The sequence below is a fragment of the Sus scrofa genome, chromosome 11 (genome assembly GCF_000003025.6).
Source record: "Sus scrofa isolate TJ Tabasco breed Duroc chromosome 11, Sscrofa11.1, whole genome shotgun sequence".
Classification (NCBI taxonomy): domain Eukaryota; kingdom Metazoa; phylum Chordata; class Mammalia; order Artiodactyla; family Suidae; genus Sus; species Sus scrofa.
The window spans coordinates 27,603,183-27,628,325 of NC_010453.5; positions in this window are offsets into that span (position 1 = coordinate 27,603,183).

A 25,143-nucleotide genomic window follows, 5' to 3' on the forward strand; every position below is an offset into this window, starting at 1 on the left:
TTATTATGAGAAGGGCCAAAAGCTTTGCAAGAGAAGAGAGAGACTGAACTCAACTTTGCTGGAACAAGAAGTGGAGTGAGTGAATGAAAACACCCAAGAGGACATGAACAGGCTGCTCTGTGTGATGCGACCATAGGTGTCTGTTGAATGGCATTTATCAAAGTTAGGCTCTACCATCCCAAGGATATGGGGAGGTGGGGATGCTAATTCCTTGGGTGTTTACATTTCAAAGGGATGGCTTCTAGGTCCTTGAAAGACCTTGCTGGGTTATAAAACTGGAGAGAGCCTGAGAGAGGCTTTGCATCACAAAGGCGCGAAGAATGTACTGCAGCCAAAAATTTTAAAATAAATATTCCAAGAAATGGGAGGTCAGAGGCTTCCTGTAGTCAGAAGAATCCTGTCTAAAATTTCATCAAACTGAGCGGAGAGTTAAGGCTTTCATGGTACAAAGTGACATGGCCACAGGGAAAGCTTTCTGTTGTATGTGGAAGACAGCAGTGTGAAAATGATGATAAGTGGAGGTGACCATCAGATTAGTGTCCTGGGAGACACTTGGTACTGGTGAGGGAGACTGGAGGTTGCCAGGCTCATCTAGAAGGGGCATGAGTGTTCTGCTCCTGCTAGTGCTATCCAGAGGAATTGAAGATCCGGTTTTGCCAGATCTATCCTAAGAATGCAGATTTTTAACTAGACAATTAATATAAAGCTTCTCATCACTTTGAAATATTAGTAAAAGATTTACCTGGCCAGCAAGCCATCAGTCTATCATCTCTTGCCAAATCTAAGAAAGGAATATACTAAACAGTCTAAAAAGAGAGGGAAGTGGGGGAACTGCCCTTTTTATAGCCAGGGCTTGAGGATGAATGAAGTGAAAAAAGGAGAAGACAGTTCAGGAGGAGGGTTAAGGACTGTCTGAGTGGGTAATGAATTGTGAAATCAATCTGCTTCCCTTCCACTGGAATCAAAAGACTTTAAGGCTTAGAGTCAAGTAACTTTAATTTAAAGTAAATGAACAGGGAGTTCCCGTCGTGGTGCAGTGGTTAATGAATCTGACTAGGAACCATGAGGTTGCTGATTCGATCCCTGGCCTTGCTCAGTGGGTTAAGGATCCGGCGTTGCCGTGAGTTGTGGTGTAGATTGCAGACACGGCTTGGATCTGGCATTACTGTGTCTCTGGCGTAGGCCAGCGGCTACAGCTCCAATTCAACTCCTAGCCTGGGAACCTCCATAGGCCATGGGTGCAGCCCTAAAAAGACAAAAAATAAAGTAAACAAACAAACAAAAACAACACCTGATATTTCTTTCAGAGTGAAATTTTTGTAATAAGAATCAAAGACAAATACGTGGGTGAATCTGTGACTTGACCGTTATCATCTACTTCATGTAAAACATATGTGCAGTGAGGGAAGAGGAATATGATTCATAGTCTCCTATCCAGATGTACAAAATTTAATGTTATTTGCTTTCTATAACTGGTGTATTAACCTCCATTCCTACTTGGAGTACAGCATGGGGCCAGAGGATTTCAACTTGCCAGATCATATCTCAGTTTTCCCATTTTTCACACTTTGGCTTTGCATTCTCAGTCTCTTTTGAATTCGTAGTTAGAATATTATTTTAAATTTATTTTGACTTTTATTTTTTGGCATCCTGAGGCATGGAGTTCCTGAGCTGGGGATTAGATTTGAGCCACAGTTGCGACTTACACCAAAGCTGCAGAAACACTGGATCCTTAACCCATGATGCTGGCCCAGGGATTGAACTTGCATCCCTGTGCTACATAGATGCCTCTGATTTCATGGCACCACAGTGGGAACACTCATAGTTAGAACTTTATAAAGTTTCAAATTGGGCCTGTTTGCCCTATTTCAAAAGACTGCTTTTCTCTTCCCTTCTTTCATGTAGCTCCTGGATTAAGGGAAATGTATATTCTTAATGGAAGAAGGAGCCTCTTAGGTGTCCACTAGAATGGGTTCTGGTCCTGTACCTTGGGAATCAAACTTATAGTCGGTATTACATCAGAGTACTAATACACGTAAATTATAAGAGCACAGAGAAGGGGGTAATATTTCTTGGGCTCAATATCACCCTAGCTTTGCCACTTATTAGGTATGTGACACTGGGAAATTACTTAAACTTTCTAGGTCTTAATTTCATCATGTGTCAAAGAGGGGTAAACATAGCACCTAATCCTAGAGTTTTAAAAGATTCAGTTATTGGATAGGGCATGCTCTAGATAAATATTATCACCGCATGATGGGACTGAGGTAGGGACTGATGTAAGCTGAGGGGTGGCAGGTGCTGGTTTTCACATCCCTAGGGTTTTGCCATTGCTTCCGGGGAAGGAGATTGACACCCATGGTATCTACCTTGCTAAAACATGGCTATTCTTGTCAATATCTTAACTGTGCCAGAAGTTCTTAGCTATCTTCTCCTCCCCGTAGTCCACACAGAAGACTTCTGTGGGTTTTGTTAACTAAATTATAATCAATGACTTAGTATTATTATAAACAATAGGTTTTAGAATCCAATTACTAGGACAATTTTATAAAATTATTTAAACTTGTGCCATTTCAAGTCATCTAATACTCATTGAATATTTATGACACGCAGAAAGCAGATTCAGAGCTAGAGATGGTTATTCAGAAATTATGAAAGCATAGTCTACCTTTAAAGAGTAAAAGATTCACCCAGAAGTGGAAATAAGCATATTGATATGCATAACACCAGAAACAAGGCAAATTCACTTTAGTTCATGAAAGAATTTGTTTATAAAGAATGATAAACAAATTCTGATACTCAGGCAAAATAGGAAGTTATGACTTTCCACTGAAGAAATGTCTCTAAGAAGAGGAGGAAACATACAGAACTGAAAATATCTGTATGGATTGAATTATTTGATAGAGAAATACAATAAAAATAGGGTACATATCATTAGGGAAGATGTGAATTTTTTTTCCTGTTCTGACAATTCTTAATTGAGACCCGTTTTGAGGTTAGGACTAGAGACAAATATTAGTGAGGTAGAGCAATGACTACCAGTAGCCAGTGCTCTGGTCTTTGCTCCCTAAAGCAAAAAAAAAACCTTCAAATATGCATAAATGTTTGAAGACATATTTGCATTTAAGGAAAAGTATTCCATGATAACATGTAGGATAGATCTAAAAGAAAAGAACATGTGGACTAAATAATCTCACCAGCAATTTGTTTTCCCAATTTTTTTTAAGAGGTTGGGTGCCTTTGGGATTTATTTCTTTATAGTGATTTGTGGGAATTTTTTGGGGGGGAAAAAAAAAAAGGATCCACAAGGAACTAACCTTGTGGCTGAGATACCAAGTTTCCTGTGCTGAGTCTTGAGTCTTGCTCTTTTTCACATCTCTAATTTGACTAGAACAATACATCACAACAATGAATTAATTCTAAGCTGATTTTGAGAGAACTAACTGAAGGATAAAGGTAAAATGAAGACAAAAGGAAATGAAGAAAACTCTCTTTATTAAAGAAATATAACTAAGCACTTATTGTCATAAAACAAGCAAAAGTTGAGTGTTGATTAAAAAGAAAACAAGACAAAATCAACCAACAATCAAAAAAATTAGGCTGCATGTATGATTGGACAGAACCTTCGATATTGTGAATTAGAAGACAAAGACTCATCCATTAAAACTCTCTTTGCCAGAAGGCCATGGTGGTCACCACTTTATTTAAAGATGTTTTGGAGAAAATGTACTGATTCCAGAAAATGTTTATATGTTATTGTAAAATCATTTTCCCAAATATAAATTCAACTCTGTGAGAAGACTTCTTAGAAATTCTATTCCTTCTTTTTTTCTTTTTTAGGGCAGAGGGTTGTCCACTCTGATCTAAGCCCATTATATTTGTCTTTTCCTTTTTTTTTTTTTTTGCTACTCCCAAGACATGTGGGGTTTCCAGTCCAGGGATTAAAACCTGAGCCACAGCAATGACAGCACTGAACTCTTAACCTGCTGAGCCACCAGGGAACTCCTGTCTTTTCCCTTTAATACTGACTGCCCTTCCCTTCCCATCTTCATTGGAAAGTTGTCCTAAGTGTTGCCTTAAATGTGTCTTGTTGTTTTGTGTGCATATATTTCATTGTACATAAATTGTCATACATCTCTTTTTTTTTTTTTCTTATTTTTTTCCCACTAGGCATTAACCTTTCAAATACTCTCCATGGTTTGTTTGTTTTTTGTTTTTTGTGTTTTTCTGTATGTTTGCTTTTTGTCTTCTGTCTTTTCTACGGCCACAACAGCAGCATATGGAGATTCCCAGGCTAGGGGTCTAATGGGAGCTATAGTCGTAGGCCTACACCACAATCACAGCGGTATCCAAGCCACATCAGCGACCTACACCACAGTTCACAGCAACACTGGATCCTTAACCCATTGAGTAAGGCCAGAGATTGAACCGCCATCTCATGGTTCCTAAGTCAGATTCATTAACTACTGAGCCACAGTGGGAACTCCTCTCCATGTTTTTATGTGTAGCTATACTCCATGACTTCTCATTTCTACTTAGCTTCCATGGAGTGTATTAACTGTACTATACTCATCTATTCCAAGAGTGATGACCACCATGATTAATTCTAATTCCCTGCACGTGCAAGAACGGTGTCATGGATACTCTTGTTTGTTTTCATTAGACATCAGTCTGAGAACCTCCTTGGAGTGGCATTGTTGGGTTATAGGCCATGCTTTTTTTTTTTTTTTTTTTTTTTCCCACTGTACAGCAAGGGGGTCAGGTTATCCTTACATGTATACATTACAATTACAGTTTTTCCCCCACCCTTTCTTCTGTTGCAACATGAGTATCTAGACAAAGTTCTCAATGCTATTCAGCAGGATCTCCTTGTACATCTATTCTAAGTTGTGTCTGATAAGCCCAAGCTCCCGATCCCTCCCACTCCCTCCCTCTCCCATCAGGCAGCCACAAGTCTCTTCTCCAAGTCCATGATTTTCTTTTCTGAGGAGAGGTTCATTTGTGCTGGATATTAGATTCCATTATGCATAGAAATTATAAACAACTTGATCTCCAGAATGGAGATGCCAACCTAGTTTTTCACCAGTGGTGCATGAACATTCCTACATCCTCACATCCTCACTAACTTGCAATTTTCCAGCTTTCTAACAGATGAAAAGTGATATCTCATGTTTTCAATTTGAATCCTTTAACTATTAAATCAACAAATGAATTTCAGCATGTCTGCAATGTGCTTGTTAGCATTTTGTCTCCTCTTTGATGAATTGCATGTTCCATTTTTCTGTTAAATTGATACTATACATAAGCTGATATGCAGAAGTTTGTTATTTACTCCACATACAAGTCCCCTCCTCATTTTTAGGTCTTGCAAAAACAACTTCCCCGAGTTCCCATCCTGGCTCAGTGGTTAACGAATCTGATTAGAATCCATGAGGATGCAGATTTGATCCCTGACCTTGCTCAGTGGGTTATGGATCCAGCATTGCCCTGAGTTGTGGTGTAAGCCATAAGCAGCTATAGCTCCAATTTGACCCTTAATCTGGGAACCTCCATATGCCATAAGTACGGCCCTAAAAAGCAAAAAACAAAAACAAAAACAACTTCTCAATCTTCGACCCTAATACTTTTTCACTGAGTACAAATGTTTAAGCATTCCTTGCAATCAAATTTTCAATATTTTAACTATTTTTTGCTTTGATGTTTTTACTGTTAGAAATTCTTCCCCACCCCAAAAAAACAAAGATCACTCTATGAACTCAAATTAATTTCAAAACTTAACCATTCCCTGATATCACTTACATGTGGAATCTCAAGAAAGAAAAGACACAAATGAACTTATTTACAAAACAGAAATAGACCCACAGACACAGAAAGCAAATGAATAGTTACCAAAGAGGACAGGGAAAGGAGAAATAAATTAGGAGTTTGGTATTAACATATGCAGACTACTACATAAAAAATTGATAATCAAAAAGGACCTATTATACTGAACAAGGAACTACATTTAACATTTTGTAATAACTTATAAGGGAAAAGAATCCGAAAAAGAATATGTATATATGACTGGATCATATTGCTGTATACCTAAAATACATAGTATTATAAATCAATTATACTTCTTCAATAAAATATAATTAAAGGAAAATTTTATTGGTCCAATTTTAATTATTTCTAGGTTTTCATTTGAAGCACCTGTCTGCACCCATACAATTTATGGAACAACTCATCTTATATATCCTTTAAAACAGGGGAAAGATGAGAAGAAGAAAGGATAAAAATTCATCTTAAAAAATAAAGATGTGTTGTTGCCAAAGAAGAATGCAAAGAAGGGCATATCCACCAGGATTAAATCTCATAAAAGATACCAAATAGCAGTGGTATGGACTGAATTGTCCCCTCCCCTCAACTCCCACCCCATTCAGATGCTGAAGCCTACTTCCCACTACCTCAAAATGTGTCTGTATTTGAGGATGAGGCCTGGAGTTCCTGCTGTGTCTCAGTGGGTTAAGAACTGGACTAGAATCCATGAGGATGTGGGTTCAATCCCTGACCTTGCTCAGTGGGTTAAGAATATGGCATTGTCCCAAGCTGCAGTGAAGGTTGCAGATGTGGTTCAGACCCTGTGTTGCTGTGGCTATGGTGGCTATGGTGCAGCTGCAGCTCTGATTCAATCCCTGGCCTGGGAAATTCCATCTGCTACAGGTGTGGCGTATATATGTGTGTGTATATATACTTTAAAAAGTAAATTATGTTAAAATGAGGCCATGTGGGTGACACTCTAATTCAATCTGTCTGGTATCCTTATAAGACGTTGAGATTAGGACACAGAGGGAGAGAGAGAGACACCAGGAATGTCCCTGCAGAGGGAAAAGGCCATGCGAGGACACAGTGAGAAGGGGGCCAAAGAAAGAGGCCTGAGGAGAAATCAGACCTGCTGGCCCCCTCCTCTGGGACTTCCAGAACTATGAGAAAATAAGTGTCTATTGTCTAAGCCACTCAGGCTGTGAGACTTTGTGGTGGCAGCCCCAGCAAACGAATGCAAGTATATTAACATGGAAGTGAACGTTTTCAGAAAACATTCCTACCACTAAACACTATCAGAATTATAAGACAATTACTCCAGGTAAATGATGACCACAATGTCCCCTGAAAAGATTTACGGCTACTAAGTCATAAGTGCTAAAAAATTATCTTGTACGTCAACTGATGCTTCACAGGTGGGGCTGCAGATCATTGGCTCATTTCTAGCATTGACTTCCATATTCTATTAACTAGGGTTCATTTCTTTACTTTGCTATGCTGTTTTAAGAGGAAGTGTTGTGGAGCCTTTCCACATATAATGAAGCAGAAAAACAATGCAGTCATTACCTACACAAAAGCAGCTATTAGCTTAATTCCCATTAAATAACCGTTTTCTACAAGCATTGATGCACACTCCACTCCCTTAAATTGTTCCTTCTTTAACCAAACCTAACGTGAAGAGTGACTCCTATTTCTTTTTTCCCTTGATTCTCTATTTCCCATTCTAAGTAAATAGTTCTTCATTGGAATAACAGGAACTACTATCCTTATGCAAATAAAAGTGAAGTCTCGTTCCACTTGTTATCAATGCTTTGACAGCAGAAGCTGAAGTTCAAAAATGATGTTTTTTTCTTCACTAGACCTCTTTCAACCTTTAGCAACTCTGTCGGTCTGAGATAGGTTTCTTAATATATTCAATGCTTTGATGATAACCAGAGCAAGGACTGTATGCAACTGTCAATAAATACACAGGGCCAGAAAAAGCATTATGAATAACTCGAGATAAAATTTATTGGTGAGAACTGGAGCCCCTATCATCAGTCAACTGTCTCCTTTCATTTCACCTAGGTATATTGCCTTATTATTTTTTTTTAACTTACCAAGGAGTGTATTGCAGAAGCTAAAAAAAACAAAAAACAAAAAAAAAAAAAAACGGATACACAAGGCTCCTGGCCTTAACTGGACTGAGGTTTACCTGAGTAATTCTCATACACCTAAATTCTCATACACCTTCCTAGAGTGGTAATAAAACCTTACCTCCATCCCACCTTAAACCAGCCAGGCATAGAGGACTGACCCCCTCTCTCATCCTCATTTCTGAGGATACGTTTATATATCCCCGGGACAACAGCGTGTCTCATTCAAGATGTGCTTTTGCTCTCTCACATACACGGAAGAAAAATCATGTCAAAGTTTGCCAGCTCCTCAGGAATCTTCATGATCAGTTGATTCTCACCAGGTGACAACCATTTCACTCGGCCCTTTCAGAAGACCAAGTCGCTGTCCACCAGTTTGATACACATGCCAGTGGTTTGGCTTTGAGAATCTCATCATCTTATCTTTGTTTTCACAGACTAGGGTCAACAGCTGGGAGCAATAAATTAATGAAAGTGTGTATATGAAAAATCATCTCTCTCTCTCTCTCTTGCTCTCTGGCCCTCTCCTTCTTTCCCTCCCCCTTTCTCTCCCCCACCCCAAATCCTTCTACTCTGGGATTATTTTGATCTGGATTCAAATCCTGACTTTGGCCCTTAATCTCTGAGCAACTGTCAACAAGATGTTTAATTTCCTGAATTTTAATGTCTTCCTCCATACAATGAAGCTAAGAATGCTAACCCAGAGGATGGCTGTAAGGTTTAATGTAAATTATGTATTGAAGTACTCCAGTACTTGGCCTAGTGCCTGGCAAATATTTGTCTCTTAAAAAGTTTTAGTATATTCACACTTCATTCCCTTGTTGGATTTTTTACAAAGATATTTTGCAGATCTCAAGAATCATTGACACAAAAATGCATGGATATCGAAGAAGAGAGGTGAACATGTTTTGATTCAAAAGATGATGAGAATTCAATATTTGAGAACTCAAGATAAAAGCAAGAGTAGGTACATTCTTTAGTGTGGCAAGAAATAGATTTATTAAGATAGGACACTTGTGAGAGATGCAAGCAGGCAGGCAAGGAGGCTTTACCCATCGTTTAGTGTGGATCTTAATATGTGCGTGTAATATAGTAAAAAACAAATGCATTTCCTACTATCTTATTACAGGAAACATCGTTCTCTATTTTCCCCTTTATCTCAGTTTAAAAAAGGTCTAAAACATTTCAATATTGCCACTGTACCAAGTGCCAGGGCAAAAACTCCTCTACACATTTGTCGATCTATTTATTTATTTTTTATTTATTTATGTAGGGCCACACCTACTGAAATTGAAAGTTCCTGGGCCAGGGATGCAATCTGAGCTGCAGCTGCCCTGTATGCCACAGCTGGGGCCTTATGGGATCTTTGAACCCACTGCACCAGGACAGGGATTGACCCCACACCTCCACAGTGACCCCAAACACTATGGTTGGATTCTTTCTTTTTTTTTTGTCTTTTTAGGGCCACACCTGCTGCATATGGAAGTTCCCAGGCTAGGGATCTAATCAGAGCTGCAACTACTGGCTTACATCACAGCCACAGCAATACTGGATCCAAGCCATGTCTGCGACTTACACAACTCACAGGCAATGCCAGATCCTTAATCCACTGAGCAAGGGCAGGGATCGAACCTGCATCCTCATGGATATGTTACCACTGAGCCATGAAAGGAAGGCCTGCAGTTGGATTCTTAACCCACCACACCACATAAGGAACATCTGCGTTTGTCAATTGAAATGGTAAAATGATAATGTCTGAGGAGGCTGGGATGCACTGGCCAGTAGAAGGAGGCCTTCCCTGCTAAATTGTCTTCTGATCTTATTCCAGATCCTTGATGGCACATGTAAAATTCAATATCTCAGGATTCTGAATTCCTTTTAGATTTTGATGCATTCAGTTTGGGTTTGAAATAGCTTTCTCAAATGATTCCTGCAGAGTAAGGCCAAACTTTTCTTTGTTTTGTTTTTGGTAGTGACTTACCAACACCTTCTTTCTGTAATTTTTTTTTTTTTTGTCTTTTTTGTTGTTGTTGTTGTTGTTGTTGTCGCTATTTCTTGGGCCGCTCCCGCGGCATATGGAGGTTCCCGGGCTAGGGGTTGAATCGGAGCTGTAGCCACCGGCCTACACCAGAGCCACAGCAACTCGGGATCCGAGCTGCGTCTGCAACCTACACCACAGCTCATGGCAACGCCGGATCGTTAACCCACTGAGCAAGGGCAGGGACCGAACCCACAACCTCATGGTTTCTAGTCAGATTCGTTAACCACTGCGCCACGATGGCAACTCCTCTTTCTGTAGTGTTAATAACACTCCCATAAGTAGATCACCTGACTTGGGTGGGCTTTAGATGTTTTCTTCTTTCATGGAAAGCTTAGAAGTTGGAAATCTTCAGACTCCATGTGAATCAAATCTGAGGCCCACTGCTGGCCTGGTTTTGTTGAGGAGGTCTCTGGGTTCTGCTCAAAGCATCTTTGTTGAAGGATCACTTTTGTCTGTTTATTTGACTTTTCAAAACTTTTCTTGAAGTTCCCATTGTGGCTCAGTGGTATTGAACCCAACTAGTATCCATGAGGATGCATGTTCAATCCCTGGCCTTGCCCAGTGGGTTAAGAATTTGGCATTGCCATGAGCTGTGCTATAGGTTGCAGAGGTGTCACAGATCCTGCGTTGCTGTAGCTGTGGTATAGGCCAGCAGCTACAGCTCTGATTTGACCCCTAGGCTGGGAACTTCCCTATGCTACAGGGGCAAGATACAGCCCTAAAAAGAAAAAAAAGAAAAAAAAAAACCTTAAAAGAAAGCAGAAACAAAAATAACAAAACTTTTCTAATTTATCTCAGGTAGATACCTTAAAAGATATACCATGGAGGTTAATTTTGCGTCAATGTGACTGGGTGAGAGTGAGCTCAGACCCTTGGTCAAACATTCTACTTGTGCTTCTGCTTAGGTTAACATATAAAACTGTAGACTGAGTAAAGCAGATTGCCCTTCACCCAGTGTGGGTGGGCCTTATCCAGTGAATTGAAGGGCTAAGTTGAGCAGAAGCCTGACCCTCCCTCAAAGGAGAGGAGATTCCTCCAGCTGACTCTTTGGAGTGGGGACACTGGATTTTCCTATCTTCAGACTTGAACTGAAACATCAGGTAGTCCTAAGTTTTGAGACTACTGGCCATCAGCCTAGATGTTCAAAACAGGCTCTCCAGCCCTTTTGGGTCCCCAGCCTGCAAACTCACCCTGCAGACTGTACGCCTCCATAATCTCACGAGCCCATTGTTTATAAGAAAAGATTGTGTTCATAAGATTATGGACACACACACACACACACACACACACATACACACACTCATGTGTGTATGTGTATATGTATATACCTTATAGGTTCTGTTTCTCTGGAGAACTCTGACTATATCCTCTACTAAAATTAACTTTTATGAAAATGATATAAACAAAACAAGACATACAGACCTCAAGACCCAATTTCACTTTTTAGTATTAAACTAAACAGATGTGAAATTACTCTGTCAAATAGCTGTAAAAATTTCTAAGTGCTTTCTCACAATTTCTGTCCTTACGTTATCATGAACCAATAAAGAACAGCTCATTCACACACAAAGGTGTACAGGCTAAACTTTGAGTATTACTGGTCTAACATATTTTAATAGGACATTAGAGAATATATATGTAAATATTTCTTTTTAAGTGAATGAGGAAAGCAGAGAAAAAGTAACTGAATTGGCATAGATCCTCTGTAGTATTTAATGTATTCTCAATTCATCCAGTATTGAGGTTTTAATATTTTGTTACTCTAAACATATGAGAGTTACAAAATCAGTAAAACCAAAAATTTCCTTAGTGAAAAGACATAATCTTGCTTTCAAGGAGAAGTGCTTAAGAAACATTTAAGTAAAAAATGCGAGATAGTAATATGATGTGTGATTCTTTTTTAGAAAAGTTAGAAATCGGTATTGTAGAAAATATTTGTCTTTTACCCCTATGCTCTGCATTATTTTTTCTTTTTTGCTTACCCCACTGCGCCTGGCCAAGGACGATCAAACCCACATCCTGACACTGCAGATCCTGTTGCTCCACAGTGGGAACTCCAAAATCTACATTCTTTATGGAGGGTGTAGGATAAAATGGAACTTGTAGAAAGAGTGAGTGTTAGACAAGTGGAGGCAAGGAATAGCATCATTTCATAAATCACTAAGAGAAAGTAAGAATGCAGTAAGAGGCAAGAGCAGGATGTATCTATGGAAAAGTGAAGAGATGTTTGGCCAAAATTTTAGAGAGATACATTCTGGAAAATGTAAATGGAGGCCAGGTAGTGAACAGTCATGAAAAGCAAGATGAAAAGATTCATGTTATTGATGGGAATAGTAGTTCTCAGGGATTTTGACTTGGAGGATGGCATAATAAAGGCTGTGCAATGGCACTGAGAGGCACCCTCCACTGCTATCAGAAAAAAACATTAGAAGTCTGGAAAAATGAATACGACAGTGATAACATTTATATCAGATCATTGACAGACTTAATGACATTCTCTGGGTTCCACTGCCCAAAATAGACTTGAGAATCAGTGACTACACATCTTTCATTTCTCTAGAATAAAGGTCAAATACATCACATAAGGAGGAAGAGATGTGCCTCACCTGAAGTAGACAGAGGTCTTTGAGAGTTAATACTTAACGGTGGGGATGGAGGTTTCTCCCAATGTAATTTACAAGACACCTAGACATGGCCATTTCCAATAAAAAGTAGAGCTAACTTCCCAATGTTCTCAATGCTCCCTGACACCAGAACCCACACCTCCCCTTCAGGAGCCATCGGGGCAGCCAGAAAGGGCTAAATGCCTTTGACATCTGGTTGAAACCTGTGGTGTTTTTACTACTAAATGGAAAATAGGATGGGTCTCCTTTACTCTGTTGGTGGCTATGGAGAAGGTATAACAGAAGGGTGAAAGCTGAGACTGCAAGAATTTTAAAACAAAATTGGAAAAATAGAGTAAAGTATAAAAGAGGAATTAGGAAAGAAGAAAGTTGAGGCTTAAAGGGAAGATCCAGGTGTAAAACCATCTAAAATCTGAAAGAGTAAAACCTTGCCTCCCCTTTTCCTTCCTTCCTTCCTTCCTTCCCTCCTTCCCTCCTTTTTTTCCACTCTCCAACACTCATCCTGTATTTTTTGTGTTACAGATGATGGACTAGTTCAGTCTAAATTTCCAGTGCTGTACTGCCTTGCGCTCCTTAGAGGGGTAGGAGATGCTGAGAAAAAGTATGTTCATTAGAGGCCACTGTGCTAATCCAGAGAGGCTGGAGAGGGAGTTGGGGGAACCGAAGGAGAGCCACACATTCTGTTATTTTAGGGTGGATAGTAGACAGTGAGTTCTCTCCAAACTTAGAAGACCAAAAACACTTATCCCCTGAAACTAATGATAAGTACCACTCCAGAATTAGAGAAGGGCAAGGTTGTAAAAGTTTCATTAGAAAGGTTATTTTTGCGTGTAAAGTAAATAACATAAAGACATTAACATCTTAAAAGAATATAATAATATAAATTCAATGAGTAAGTATTTACTAAACATCTACTGTGTACCTAGCACTCTGTTAGCCACTGACATCAAGATGCTGAAAAATCTATCAGAAGAAACAGAAAAGAAAAAAACAAAGTATTGCAAAAAACAATGGTATTGTATAGTGTGATCTATACTTAGATACTAATTCTGTGATGCAAACATTAGGAGTCATGAAATGAGAAGAAGGGCTTCAGTATGGGGTGAATAAGGGAGTAAGGAAAGCATTCAGGAGCTGAAACAGAAGTCAGCCATAAATGACAAGTAATAATATGGATAGGAGTGTGAACTGAAGATTGGCCCTTAGCATCTGCCTCTACATGGACTGAATCATGAGCCACTTCAGCTGACCCTCAACACCCTCCGAAAGGAGCTCTGGGTATAGATCTTGAGGGAGGCACTCTGTGTTCTGGGAAACTGGCAGACAGGTCTTCAGATAATTAATATTTTCAGGAGAAGATTTTATGCACCCAATTCTTGCATCTTCTCTTATCTAGAAAAGCACTAAAATTCTTCATGGTGACATCTGCTCTTTGCGACTCTTCTTTATGAGAATAGTAGCAAACTTCGGTAAATCATGTGCTTGGTTGCATGTACCTCCCCCTTCACCAAAATCACATATATATTGCTTCCCCCCCCACCTCTTTAGAGTGTTTTCCACAGAGATCTTTGACGTGCTGCCTCCGGGCTATATCCTCATTTTATCTCAAATAAAGTTTAACTCTCAACTTTTAAGTAGTGCTTTTTTTTTTTTTTTTTGTCTTTTTGCTATTTCTTGGGCCGCTCTCGCGGCATATGGAGGTTCCCAGGCTAGGAGTCCAATCAGAGCTGTAGCCCCTGGCCTACACCAGAGCCACAGCAATGCGGGATCCGAGCCACGTCTGCAACCTACACCACAGCTCACGGCAATGCCGGATCGTTAACCCACTGAGCAAAGGCAGGGATCGAACCCACAACCTCATGGTTCCTAGTTGGATTCGTTAACCACTGCGCCATGATGGGAACTCCAGTAGTGCATATTTTTTAAGTCAAAAGGAGCATATTTATGGGGGGCACAAAAAATCCAGCTCTGGGTGATTCTATTCTGAAACTCGGTCAATCAGCACCTGATCCTTTTCTTGGGACTAAACTCCAATGAATTAAGACAATGCACCCCCCCAACAAGGAGCCATCTATGGCCTTAAAGTACTCCTTATCACTACAATTTGTCTTAGTGTATTCAAAATGTCACATCAATTTTAAAAGATTACTCACATGATTTAAATGTCAGACCTTTTTTTTTTTTTTGTATCTAAAGTCTCAACTTTCCTGTTCATATCACCTTATCTGTTCCCAGTCACAGACTATCACAATGATACCTATTCCCTTGCTCCTGTTTTATTGCTTTTTCAATCCTTGATAAATACAGGAAAACAGGAACAGCATAACTTATTTACAGATAAGATGCTTACTGTTTATGATCAATAGTGTTATATCCCTTGAATGCGGCAGCTTGGCTAGAACCTTAAGAGTCAGAATTTATTACTAGTCAACCAGTATGATGCTTCTCTGCCATGTACCTCTTTCAGAATCTGTAGAGTGTAAGGATTATCATTACATAATGAAGTTCATTCTTTTCTAGCCGTTTCCTTGCTTTTGGATATTGTAAACCTCGAGACTGATTTCTCGCAAGAGAATCCATACTACTTTTTTTTTTTTTTTTTTTTTTAGGGCCACACCTGTGGCATATAGAGGTTCTCAGGCTAAGGGTTACATGGATCTGTGGCCACTGGTCTACACCACAGTCACAGCAATGTGGGATATGAGCCACATCTGCTACTTACACCATAGCTCATGGCAACATCGGAGCCGTAACCCACTGGGTAAGGCCAGGGATTGAACTTGAGCCCTCATTCGTTTCCGCTGAGCCACGACAGGAACTCCCACACTGTATTTTTAATGATTAGCCTGTGTGACACTTAGCAGTAGCCCCGATGCTGGTCCTATAAAGTTACCTTAAGAGTGAGTACCTGCTCAGGGATGAATGCTTAAACATTTCAAGGGCAATAAGTCAATGCTAAAAAATGATTTCTTCTCCACGTCATTTGTGCAAATAAGATGCAATCCATTCACAAACCTATGCTCTTTTCCCATTGATTTCTTTCCTGGGGGATTTTACTGTCAGGAATAGGGATTTCTGATTTAATTCCAGGGTTGCGTGTGTGTGTGTGTGTGTGTGTGGTGTGTGTGTGTGTGTGTGTGTGTGTGTGAAGGTGAAACTTCCTGGCACATCTCAGGAACTCCAACATGTTAGGCAAACAGCGAAATAGTACTCATCTTAAAAGAGCTGCTGAATGATCTTTGCTTTGATTGTGATGGATCACTCACAAGCCATGTGAGTTTTCATCGGCTACATTTTCAGGGTTCCTTGTCACAGATGTTGTCTGACTGGCCCAAAGAATGTATATAATAAAACACTTTCTTTTTCTCGGTAATAAAAGCTTCTAGGAGATCCATGAAAACTGATAGCATCCTTGATGGCTTTGCAGTTTAGAGATCTCATCAGTATCTAAATCTGTCATAATGTGTGCTTAACAAAAAAGAAAAGCACCAGTGAACTGACTTGTTTCATTAAGGTACTGCTATGTTCTCATAACCAGAGAGGAGATTTTATCATTGTTATCTTAGCAACAAGACACTGGCTTACTTCTGACACCACGCTGGTAGGGATGCTTTTCAGCAGTTCATGCTCTCAATTTGCCTCCCATCCATGCTAACATCCTCTCAGCAACTTGCATATCCATGGAAAATGAATTTTTTTTTTCCCTGATGTCTCTGGAAATGTGACTCAAAGGGGTTACTCACAGAGTAAAATGAAATGGAATTAGCTGATAGACTTATCTGAATCATTTAGAAATTTATCCTGTCTTTGGTGGCAACCTAAGAGTGAGAGAGACATAGAGATATGAGCTACAGAGTGATAATAGTGGCTTTTAGAATTGGAATGGCTACCTGGTGTGACTATAAGTGAACTGCTATCAAATGCTTGGACATATGCACAGGAATCTCTTCATGAGTTTTGCCACATGAGATGGTTTTATCATTGAATCTTACAGGGCACTTGCGTTGCACTGTTTGTCAAAAGAGCTACAATTATTTAGATAGGACATTAACAGCACATACAAGGCAACAGTGAAACAGAATCCTCTAACCCAAATAAATTGAATGACAATGAACCAAATTGTCCAACCACACTGTGTATTGTTTAAAGGAGATTTTCTGCTGTTGCCTTTGTTAATGTCGTATTTTTCTAAATTATCTGCAGTTCCTTCTTAGACCAAAATATATAATGATGATCTTCATTTGGGAGATCAATGCCTTTATAATTCTCTTTAGTAGGTTAATTCTAAATTTAGTTATCATATTCCACAGTGTATATATTTTTTGAGTAGATATAGCTAAGTTTCTAACCCAAGCCTGCTGTTCTTCCCCTCACTTAATTTTTTTAAAAATTATGGTACTAGCAACATTTCTGTGGTAGATAATAGCTGGAAGATCAGGGCTTTTGGGTTAAGTCAAATCAGAGTTTAAATACAGTATCTCTTACTTGTTTGCTGAGTAATTTTGGACAAGTAATAGAAACATTAAATTTCAATTTAATTACAAAATGTGTCAATATAGTATTTTACTATATCACAGATTAAACCAATGTGGCTTTTGTGAGCATGGATTGATTTTAGAACATTTATTTGAACAGTAGATGACTTAAACTAGGCACTCAATATTTACTATAAATTATGGATGAAAACTATAATATTCATAGGTACCTGAACTATACTTACTAAGTAAGTGTAACTCACATAGATTCATTAAATATTCTTCTTTGTCAGAATCCCAACCAGGACTGAGGACAAAAAGTCAAGGGCATTTTAAATATTTAACGTCACTCCTTGAGATTATTTGTGGTGCTATAGGCTCAGTTAAGAATCACTCAGGAGAGGAGTTCCCATCGTGGCGCAGTGGTTAACGAATCTGACTAGGAACCATGAGGTTGCGGGTTCGGTCCCTGACCTTGCTCAGTGGGTTAAGGATCCGGCGTTGCCATGAGCCTGTGGTGTAGGTTGCAGACGTGGCTCGGATCCCGCGTTGCTGTGGCTCTGGCGTAGGCCAGTGGCTACAGCTCCAATTAGACCCCTAGCCTGGGAACCTCCATATGCCGCAGGAGCGGCCCAAAGAAATAGCAAAAAAAAAAAAAAAAAAAAGATAAAAAAAAAGAATCACTCAGGAGAATGTTGCCTTCGCGATCAAACGATTATGCAGAGAACTCTGAGAGCACAAGTTTCATAATTATACTTCACTCCTGCATTTCAGATCATCTTTGAGTATACTATTTACTTACAACTTCACATGTTCTAAATTTATTAATGTGTTTATTCTTTAAAAGGGGTGAATCGCATCCACCTTCATCAGCTTCAACCCAAGGGATCACTGTGAATAGAAATCGTGTCCACAGAATTGTCAAAAATCAGTCATTTCTGTTTTACATGATTAACAAAAACAACAAACTGGTGACTTTGTGGAAACTGTGGTCCCTTCAGGGCCACCCATGGGTCCCTTGGCACCCTGGCTGAAAAGCAATTCTCTACATAATTGACAAATAATTTTCTCCCAGAAATAAATAACTGTGCTGACCTCCAGTCTGTTGCCTATAGAACACGGTACAAAGTTCTTCTCTTTTCAACTTTTTAATCTTTCTTAAAGTATTTTATTATTTCTCCCTTCTGTCAAAACACATCCATGTTATTTTGAAAAACTTTGATCCATAATGCCACTGTTCCACCTTTTCCTCCTTTTCTGTATAAATATCCATCACTGTTGACATTTAACGTTCATGAATGATGGTAGCAGATTTCACTTATGCATGGTTGGGTATGATTTTCTATATTTAGATACGTGTTTGGTTTATCCAGAAAATTTCCCAAATTCTGTATATTCCTAGATTGACATATTTAAAGCAATCACATGGTTTTAATAAAATAAATGCGACCAACTAGGACATTTAAAATATTCTTTTCTCAGGCTATAAATATACACTTTTTTTGCCAGTGAAAATAAACTAGTAAATCATTACAGCAGACATTTCACAAAATCTTATATAAACTATATTCAGAAAATTAGACCTGAGCAATGTCTTTTGATAGAATTGGTTTATACGTCAGCCTGACACCTTGTATCTGTTGGATTCCCTGTTCTTTTAATAATTCACCCACTACAGGCTTAGCCTTGAAAGATTAGATGAGACTTCACTTTACAGCTTTGCACTGATGTTGTTACAGTTTTGGCTCAAGGATTAGCTCGCTCTTTTTGTTTACTGTAATTGCGATTCCCACAATTGAGGTTGAATCTTCTTAGGATCCGTATTGTATTTTATTTTAGATACTAGATTTTCTATCATCAAGGGAATTATCTATCAATCCAGAAATACCTTTTAATTGAAGCATTTCGGCCACATAAAAATATACATCTACAGATCAGGATCTTGTTCTACAGTTTGTTGCTAATAACCACATTTTTGTTAATTTTAGGTTCAAAGACAACTTTTACTGATGCCCCCAAAGGATAGAGTATAGCATGGATTCCTTTGGATCTCTGCTTAGGGCAAAAAGAGAAGTCCAAGTGCAGGATACACACACACACACACACACACACTCACAAATACATATACGCACACATAAACACATATATACACAAGTCATATGTGTACATATACATGCACACATGTATGTTATGTGTTTCTAGGAGGTACATTCATGAGTGTAGATATAAATACATGTGCATAAATCTATTTGCATTATGCATAAGTGCATAAAATGCAAATTAATTTTAGCTATCGAATAACCTAAATAATCATATCATGGACATTGTGGTTTAAAGCAAGTATAGAAGTCAAGGAAGGAGAAGTGGCTGTGGATCCAGACACTGAAAAGCAGCCAATGCAGAGGACAGAGGCAGTGGAACCAGCACAGGGCTTGACATGGGGGACTGCATGTCCACTCCCACCCAGGTTGCCTAGTTCTGCCCTGAGCCCATTTTGTGTGGCATCATTGTACAAATACTGCCACCCTAGCCACTTTTTGTCCCCACGACTCTCTCTTTGAACCACTGCTACTTCCAATTTTTCTGGCTGCTCCATTTTCACCCAGTAAGCCGGGATCTGATTCTATAGACAGCTTTGTAGTCTGACTGGCTATTCCTCCTCTGTTTCTGATTCTTGTTTATTATCTTGTTCCTCTGAATGTAAAGTTGGAACCACTGCTTGCACGTATCGAGTCTTGATATGCCCTACAAAAAGGCATCCTATCTGGCAGACCAAAGAGAAAAAGCCATCCATCCTCCCAGGGGAGACAGACTGTTTCAGAGTGCAAAGCTGGATGAGCTTATTGCCGGAGAAATTTCTACCCTACCCTGCAGGCTCCCGGCCAGGCCTCTTTGTGTAGGACACAACTGTCACAGCCCCGTGTGTCAGACTTCATAGGGATCCTACACTTGGCCATATTACTTATGCTATGATAATTTATAACGGCTTAAACTAACTTCATTTTCCTAGACCTCTGCTGTAATTCTTAACACAAAGAGTCTATGTTCTTTGGGACGTGGCCAAAATCAGGGAGTGCTTACTCCTTTTTATAAATCTCCCTGTTAATGAATTCCCTACCCTTTCAAAGCTGTGGGGTGAAATTTCAGAACATTAGGAAATAGAAATCATTTGAAAGATTTTTTTTTCAAGTGCCTTTTTTGGGAATTTTTCCAAAACAAATGGGGTTGACAAAGAGATTGCCAAAGTCAAGTTAATGGCCACTGTGTGGCAATTGCTTCAAAAGGGGATGTTGCATTCCTCCCCTGTAACCTTCCCAGAGACAGAGATATTGGACAACAGGAATGACATCCAATTAGTACATTTTTCCTTTTTTTTGTTTTTTTGTTTTTTTGAAATACTGAAAGCAAGGTCTTCTGTAGTCTCTTAAATAAAGATGTAAAACTAAAAGAAGGTCTATATAGTTGTATGACTGCGTCACTTTGCTGTACAGCAGAAATTGACAGAATACTGTAACTCAACTGTAATAAAAGAATCTTAAACAATAAAATAAAAATAAAACTAGTGGGTAAAATCTTAGTTGGACGATACATAGAAGAAAATATTTCTATTGCTTCGCCTCCCCATATTAAATAGCATGGAAACTCTCTTTTGGGCTGGAACATTCATATGAGAAACCGTTTATCTTATTTCTTGCCTCCCAAAAAAAGGAAGAAGTGGGGTCCAGGTAATGTCCAAAAAAACTCTCTTGCTGAAGCCAGTGGCTTTCCGTTGAAGGCATGAATGTTTGGTCTAAGATACTAATTCCCTCAAAAGCTTTGTTGTTATGTTCACCCGGATTCAAATCCTGCCTCCAATACCTTGAAGAAGACAGTTGGTTATTCTGGAGTGCCCAAATCAATTTATTAAATAATGTCTCCCTGAATTTTATGGCATCCAGAACTTAACTGACTGCAACATCCTTTAGGGGATCAGATGATTTTCTCATTGTCTGAGAATGTTCACATGTTGGACATATAACATACAGCTATGAAAGCTCAACCATCGGAGTGACATTTTTTGTCTGAAACATACTTCTGCTACCTTTGGCAGCATATACACCAGAATTGGCAAACACCAAAGAGATCTTTGTGGCCCCAGTGTAAAAGTGACCATGACCTCTTAAAATAAAACTCACTGTAAAAATATACAGCATAATTTATTGAAGACTCATTTTATTAAAATTTCCCTAGATCTAGTAGAGCAACACTCATCTTTAGAAACACATTAAGCCATTTGTGAGCAGGAAGGTAAATTCAGATGATGTATCAAGGGTCTGAGGCAGTGCTTGTGTAGATGCTACTACTGGCTTGATCAAGAAATAATTATCTTGACTCACCTGAACACAGTGGTTTACAGATGTCTCTAAAGAAGCTGAAGCTTGGGCTTGAGAATCCTCCCGGATGCACACACAGCAATCTAGAGACAGAATGCAGGGTGACTGTGACTATTAAACTCCTTTCTGCCTAGACGTATTTCTCACACTTTCTGTTGACAATTTTTAGTCAGCAAGTTCTTCTTTAAAAGTGATCTGAGGATGTTGTTTCCAGTGAAATATAGGCTTGAAGCATCACCTCTATTTACTTATTTACTTACTAGGAAGTTGTATATATAGAAAAGTCATGAGAAACCACAATTCATGCATGAATAAATCCCCATAGTTCTGCTTTTAAATATTTTAAAATAATAAAAAGTCCAATGAAGGCCCCATATCTGTTGCACCAATAAAAAATGGTGAAATAACTTATGACAGAGCTGCGAACAATTTATTGTAACAGAGGAAATGACAACAGACACTGTCTGTAGGAGTGTGCTTTCTGGTTAATTGTACAATTTAGATATCTTATTTAAAGCAAGTTCATATTTCACTCTGAATTTCAGTAACAGTGCATTAATGACTATTATAATGAACTCATTAAATCTGAAAGTCAATATTAATTTATTATCAGAAGTCTCTTAGTGAATTGCATTGGCAGGTGAGAAGAAATGGTTTAATATTAGCTATTTGATTATTTTATAACCTATGTGCAGATTATAAAGCATTTCTGGTTGCTAAATTCTTATTTCAGTTATAATCACCTCATATTGAAGTATATTATATCATAGTGGCTTTTCATTGGAAAATCATAGCAAAATATCCATGATTATCTTTACTACATCTTTTTTTTTTTTTTTTGGTCTTTTTAGGGCTGCACCCGGGGCATATGGAGGTTCCCAGGCTAGGGTCTAATCAGAGCTATAGCCGCCAGCCTACATCAGAGCCACAGCATCGCCAGATCCGGACCCCATCTGCGACCTACGCCCCAGTTCATGGCAATGCCGAATCCTTAACCTACTGAGCAAGGCCAGGAATCAAACCTGCATCCTCATGGATACTAGTCGGATTCATTTCCGCTGTGCCACATGTGAACTCCTTTACTACATCTTTTTATGCAGAACACTTCTTACGTGTAAAGTCTGTCCTACAGAATAATATAATCCAAATATTTCAACAGGTTTGGGGGGGGGAATCAATTTCTGATCACCACTCCTAATCCCTGCTTCCCTCACCCCATGGGAAATTGATAACCACTTTCAACTTTTCTGGCTGTTTTCACGTCTGAAATGTACTTGCATATTTGTGTACAGTATGCTTCTTGCTTCTTTTTTTTTTTTTAATATATTATCAGGAGGTCCCATCCTGGTGCAGTGGAAATGATTCCGACTAAGAACCATGGGGTTGCAGTTGGATCCCTGACCTTGCTCAGTGGGTTAAGGATCTGGTGTTGCCGTGAGCTGTGATGTAAGTCACAGACGTTGCTGGGATTCCAAGTTGCTGTGGCTTGGGCATAGGGCAGCAGCTATACCTCTGATTAGACTCCTAGCCTGGGAACCTCCATATGCTGCAGGTGCAGCCCTAAAGGAAAAATATATAAAATCTACTAATTTATATATTTACTAATATATATATTATCTACTAATATTGTTTTGTGAAAGTTACAGGCTTAATTCTTTTTTTAAATTTTTTTATTACTCAAATGAATTAATCACATCTGTAGTTGTATAATGATCATAACAATCTGATTTCACAGGATTTCCATCCCACACCCAGGCACATCCCCCCACCCCCCAAACTGTCTCCTCTGGAGACCAAAAGTTTTTCAATGTCTGTAAGTCAGCATCTGTTCTGCAAAGAAGTTCAGTCTGTCCTTTTTTCAGATTCCACATGTCAGTGAAAACATTGGATGTTGGTGTCTCATTGTATGGCTGACTTCACTTAGCATGATAGTTTCTAGGTCCATCCATGTTGCAAAAAATGCTGGTATTTCATTCTTTTAATGGCTGAGTAATATTCCATTGCGTATATGCACCATCTTCTTGATCCACACCTCTGTTGATGGACATTTAGGTTGTTTCCATGTCTTGGCTATTGTAAATAGTGCTGCAGTGAACATTGGAGTACATGTGTCTTTGCGAGTTGTGGTTTTCTCTGGGTAGATGCCCAGGAGTGGGATTGCTGGATCAAATGGGAGTTCTATTTTTAGTTTTCTGAGGAATCTTCATACTGCTTTCCACAGTGGTTGCACCAATTTACAATCCCACCAACAGTTTACTAGGGTTCCTTTTTCTTCACACCCTCTCCAGCACTTATTGTTTGTAGATTTTTGGATGATGGCCTTTCTGGCTGGTGTAAGGTGGTACCTCAGAGTGGTTTTGATTTGCGTCTCTCTAATAATGAGTGATGTTGAACATCTTTTCATGTGTTTCTTGGTCATCTGCATGTCTTCTTTGGAGAACTGTCTATTTAGATTTCTGCCCATTTTTTGATAGGCTCGTTTGTTTTTTTGGTATGGAGCTGCAGAAGGTATTTATAAATTTTGGAGATTAATCCCTTGTCAGTCGATTCACTTGCAAAGATGTTCTCCCATTCTGTGGGTTGTCTTTTTGTGTTGTTTAGGGTTTCCTTTGCTGTGCAGAAACTTTGAAGTTTGAGTAGGTCCCATTCGTTTATTTTTGTTTTTACTGTCATTACTCTAAGAGGTGGATCTGAGAAGATGTTGCTGTCGTTTATGTCAGAGAGTGTTTGGCCTATTTTTCCTCTAGGAGTTTTATAGTGTCTGGTCTTATATCTAGGTCTTTAATCCATTTTGAGTTTATTTTTGTGTATGGTGTTAGGGAGTGTTCTAATTTCATTCTTTTCCATGTGGCTTCCAGTTTTCCCAGCACCACTTATTGAACAAGCTGTCCTTTCTCCATTGTATATTCTTGCCTCCTTTGTCATAGATAGTTGGCTGTAGGTGTGTGGGTTTAATTCTGGGCTTTCTTCCTGTTCCACTAATCTATATTTCTGTCTTTGTGCCAGTACCATGTGGTTTTGATGACTGTTGCTTTGTAGTATAGTCTGAAGTCCAGGAGCCTGATTCCTCCAGCTCCATTTTTCTTTTTCAGGATGTCTTTGGCTATTCTGGGTCTTTGTGCTTCCAAACAAACTTTAAAATATTTTGTTCGAGTTCTGTGAAAAATGTCCTTGGTAATTTGATAAGGATTGCATTGAATCTGTAGATTGTACAGGCTTAATTCTAAAGCTCACCCTCTACTAACACTCAGTGAGCATCCATGCACATGGATGTGACTGCACATTTGTATATGTTACCTACACACATTTTCCCTTATCCTATGCTCCTTTTATAAATTTAGTAATTTTTCATTAAAGCAATATCTACTGTTTGTGTTATTAACACAATGTAAATATTACTCGGTGCTAAGTCATGCAATGCACTATGATTATATTTGCTTTTCAAACAATTTCTGTTGACCCTGGAGGTAATAATTGCCTTATTATTTTATTTTATTTTATTTTATTTTTTGTCTTTTTAGGGTCACCCCACAGCATATGGAAGTTCCCAGGCTAGGGTTGAATCAGAGCTATAGCTGCTGGAGTAGGCTATAGCCATAGCAATGCCAGATCCCAGTCGCATCTGCAACCTACACCACAGCCAAGGAAACACTGATCCCTAACCCACTGAGCGAGGCCAGGGATCAATCCTGT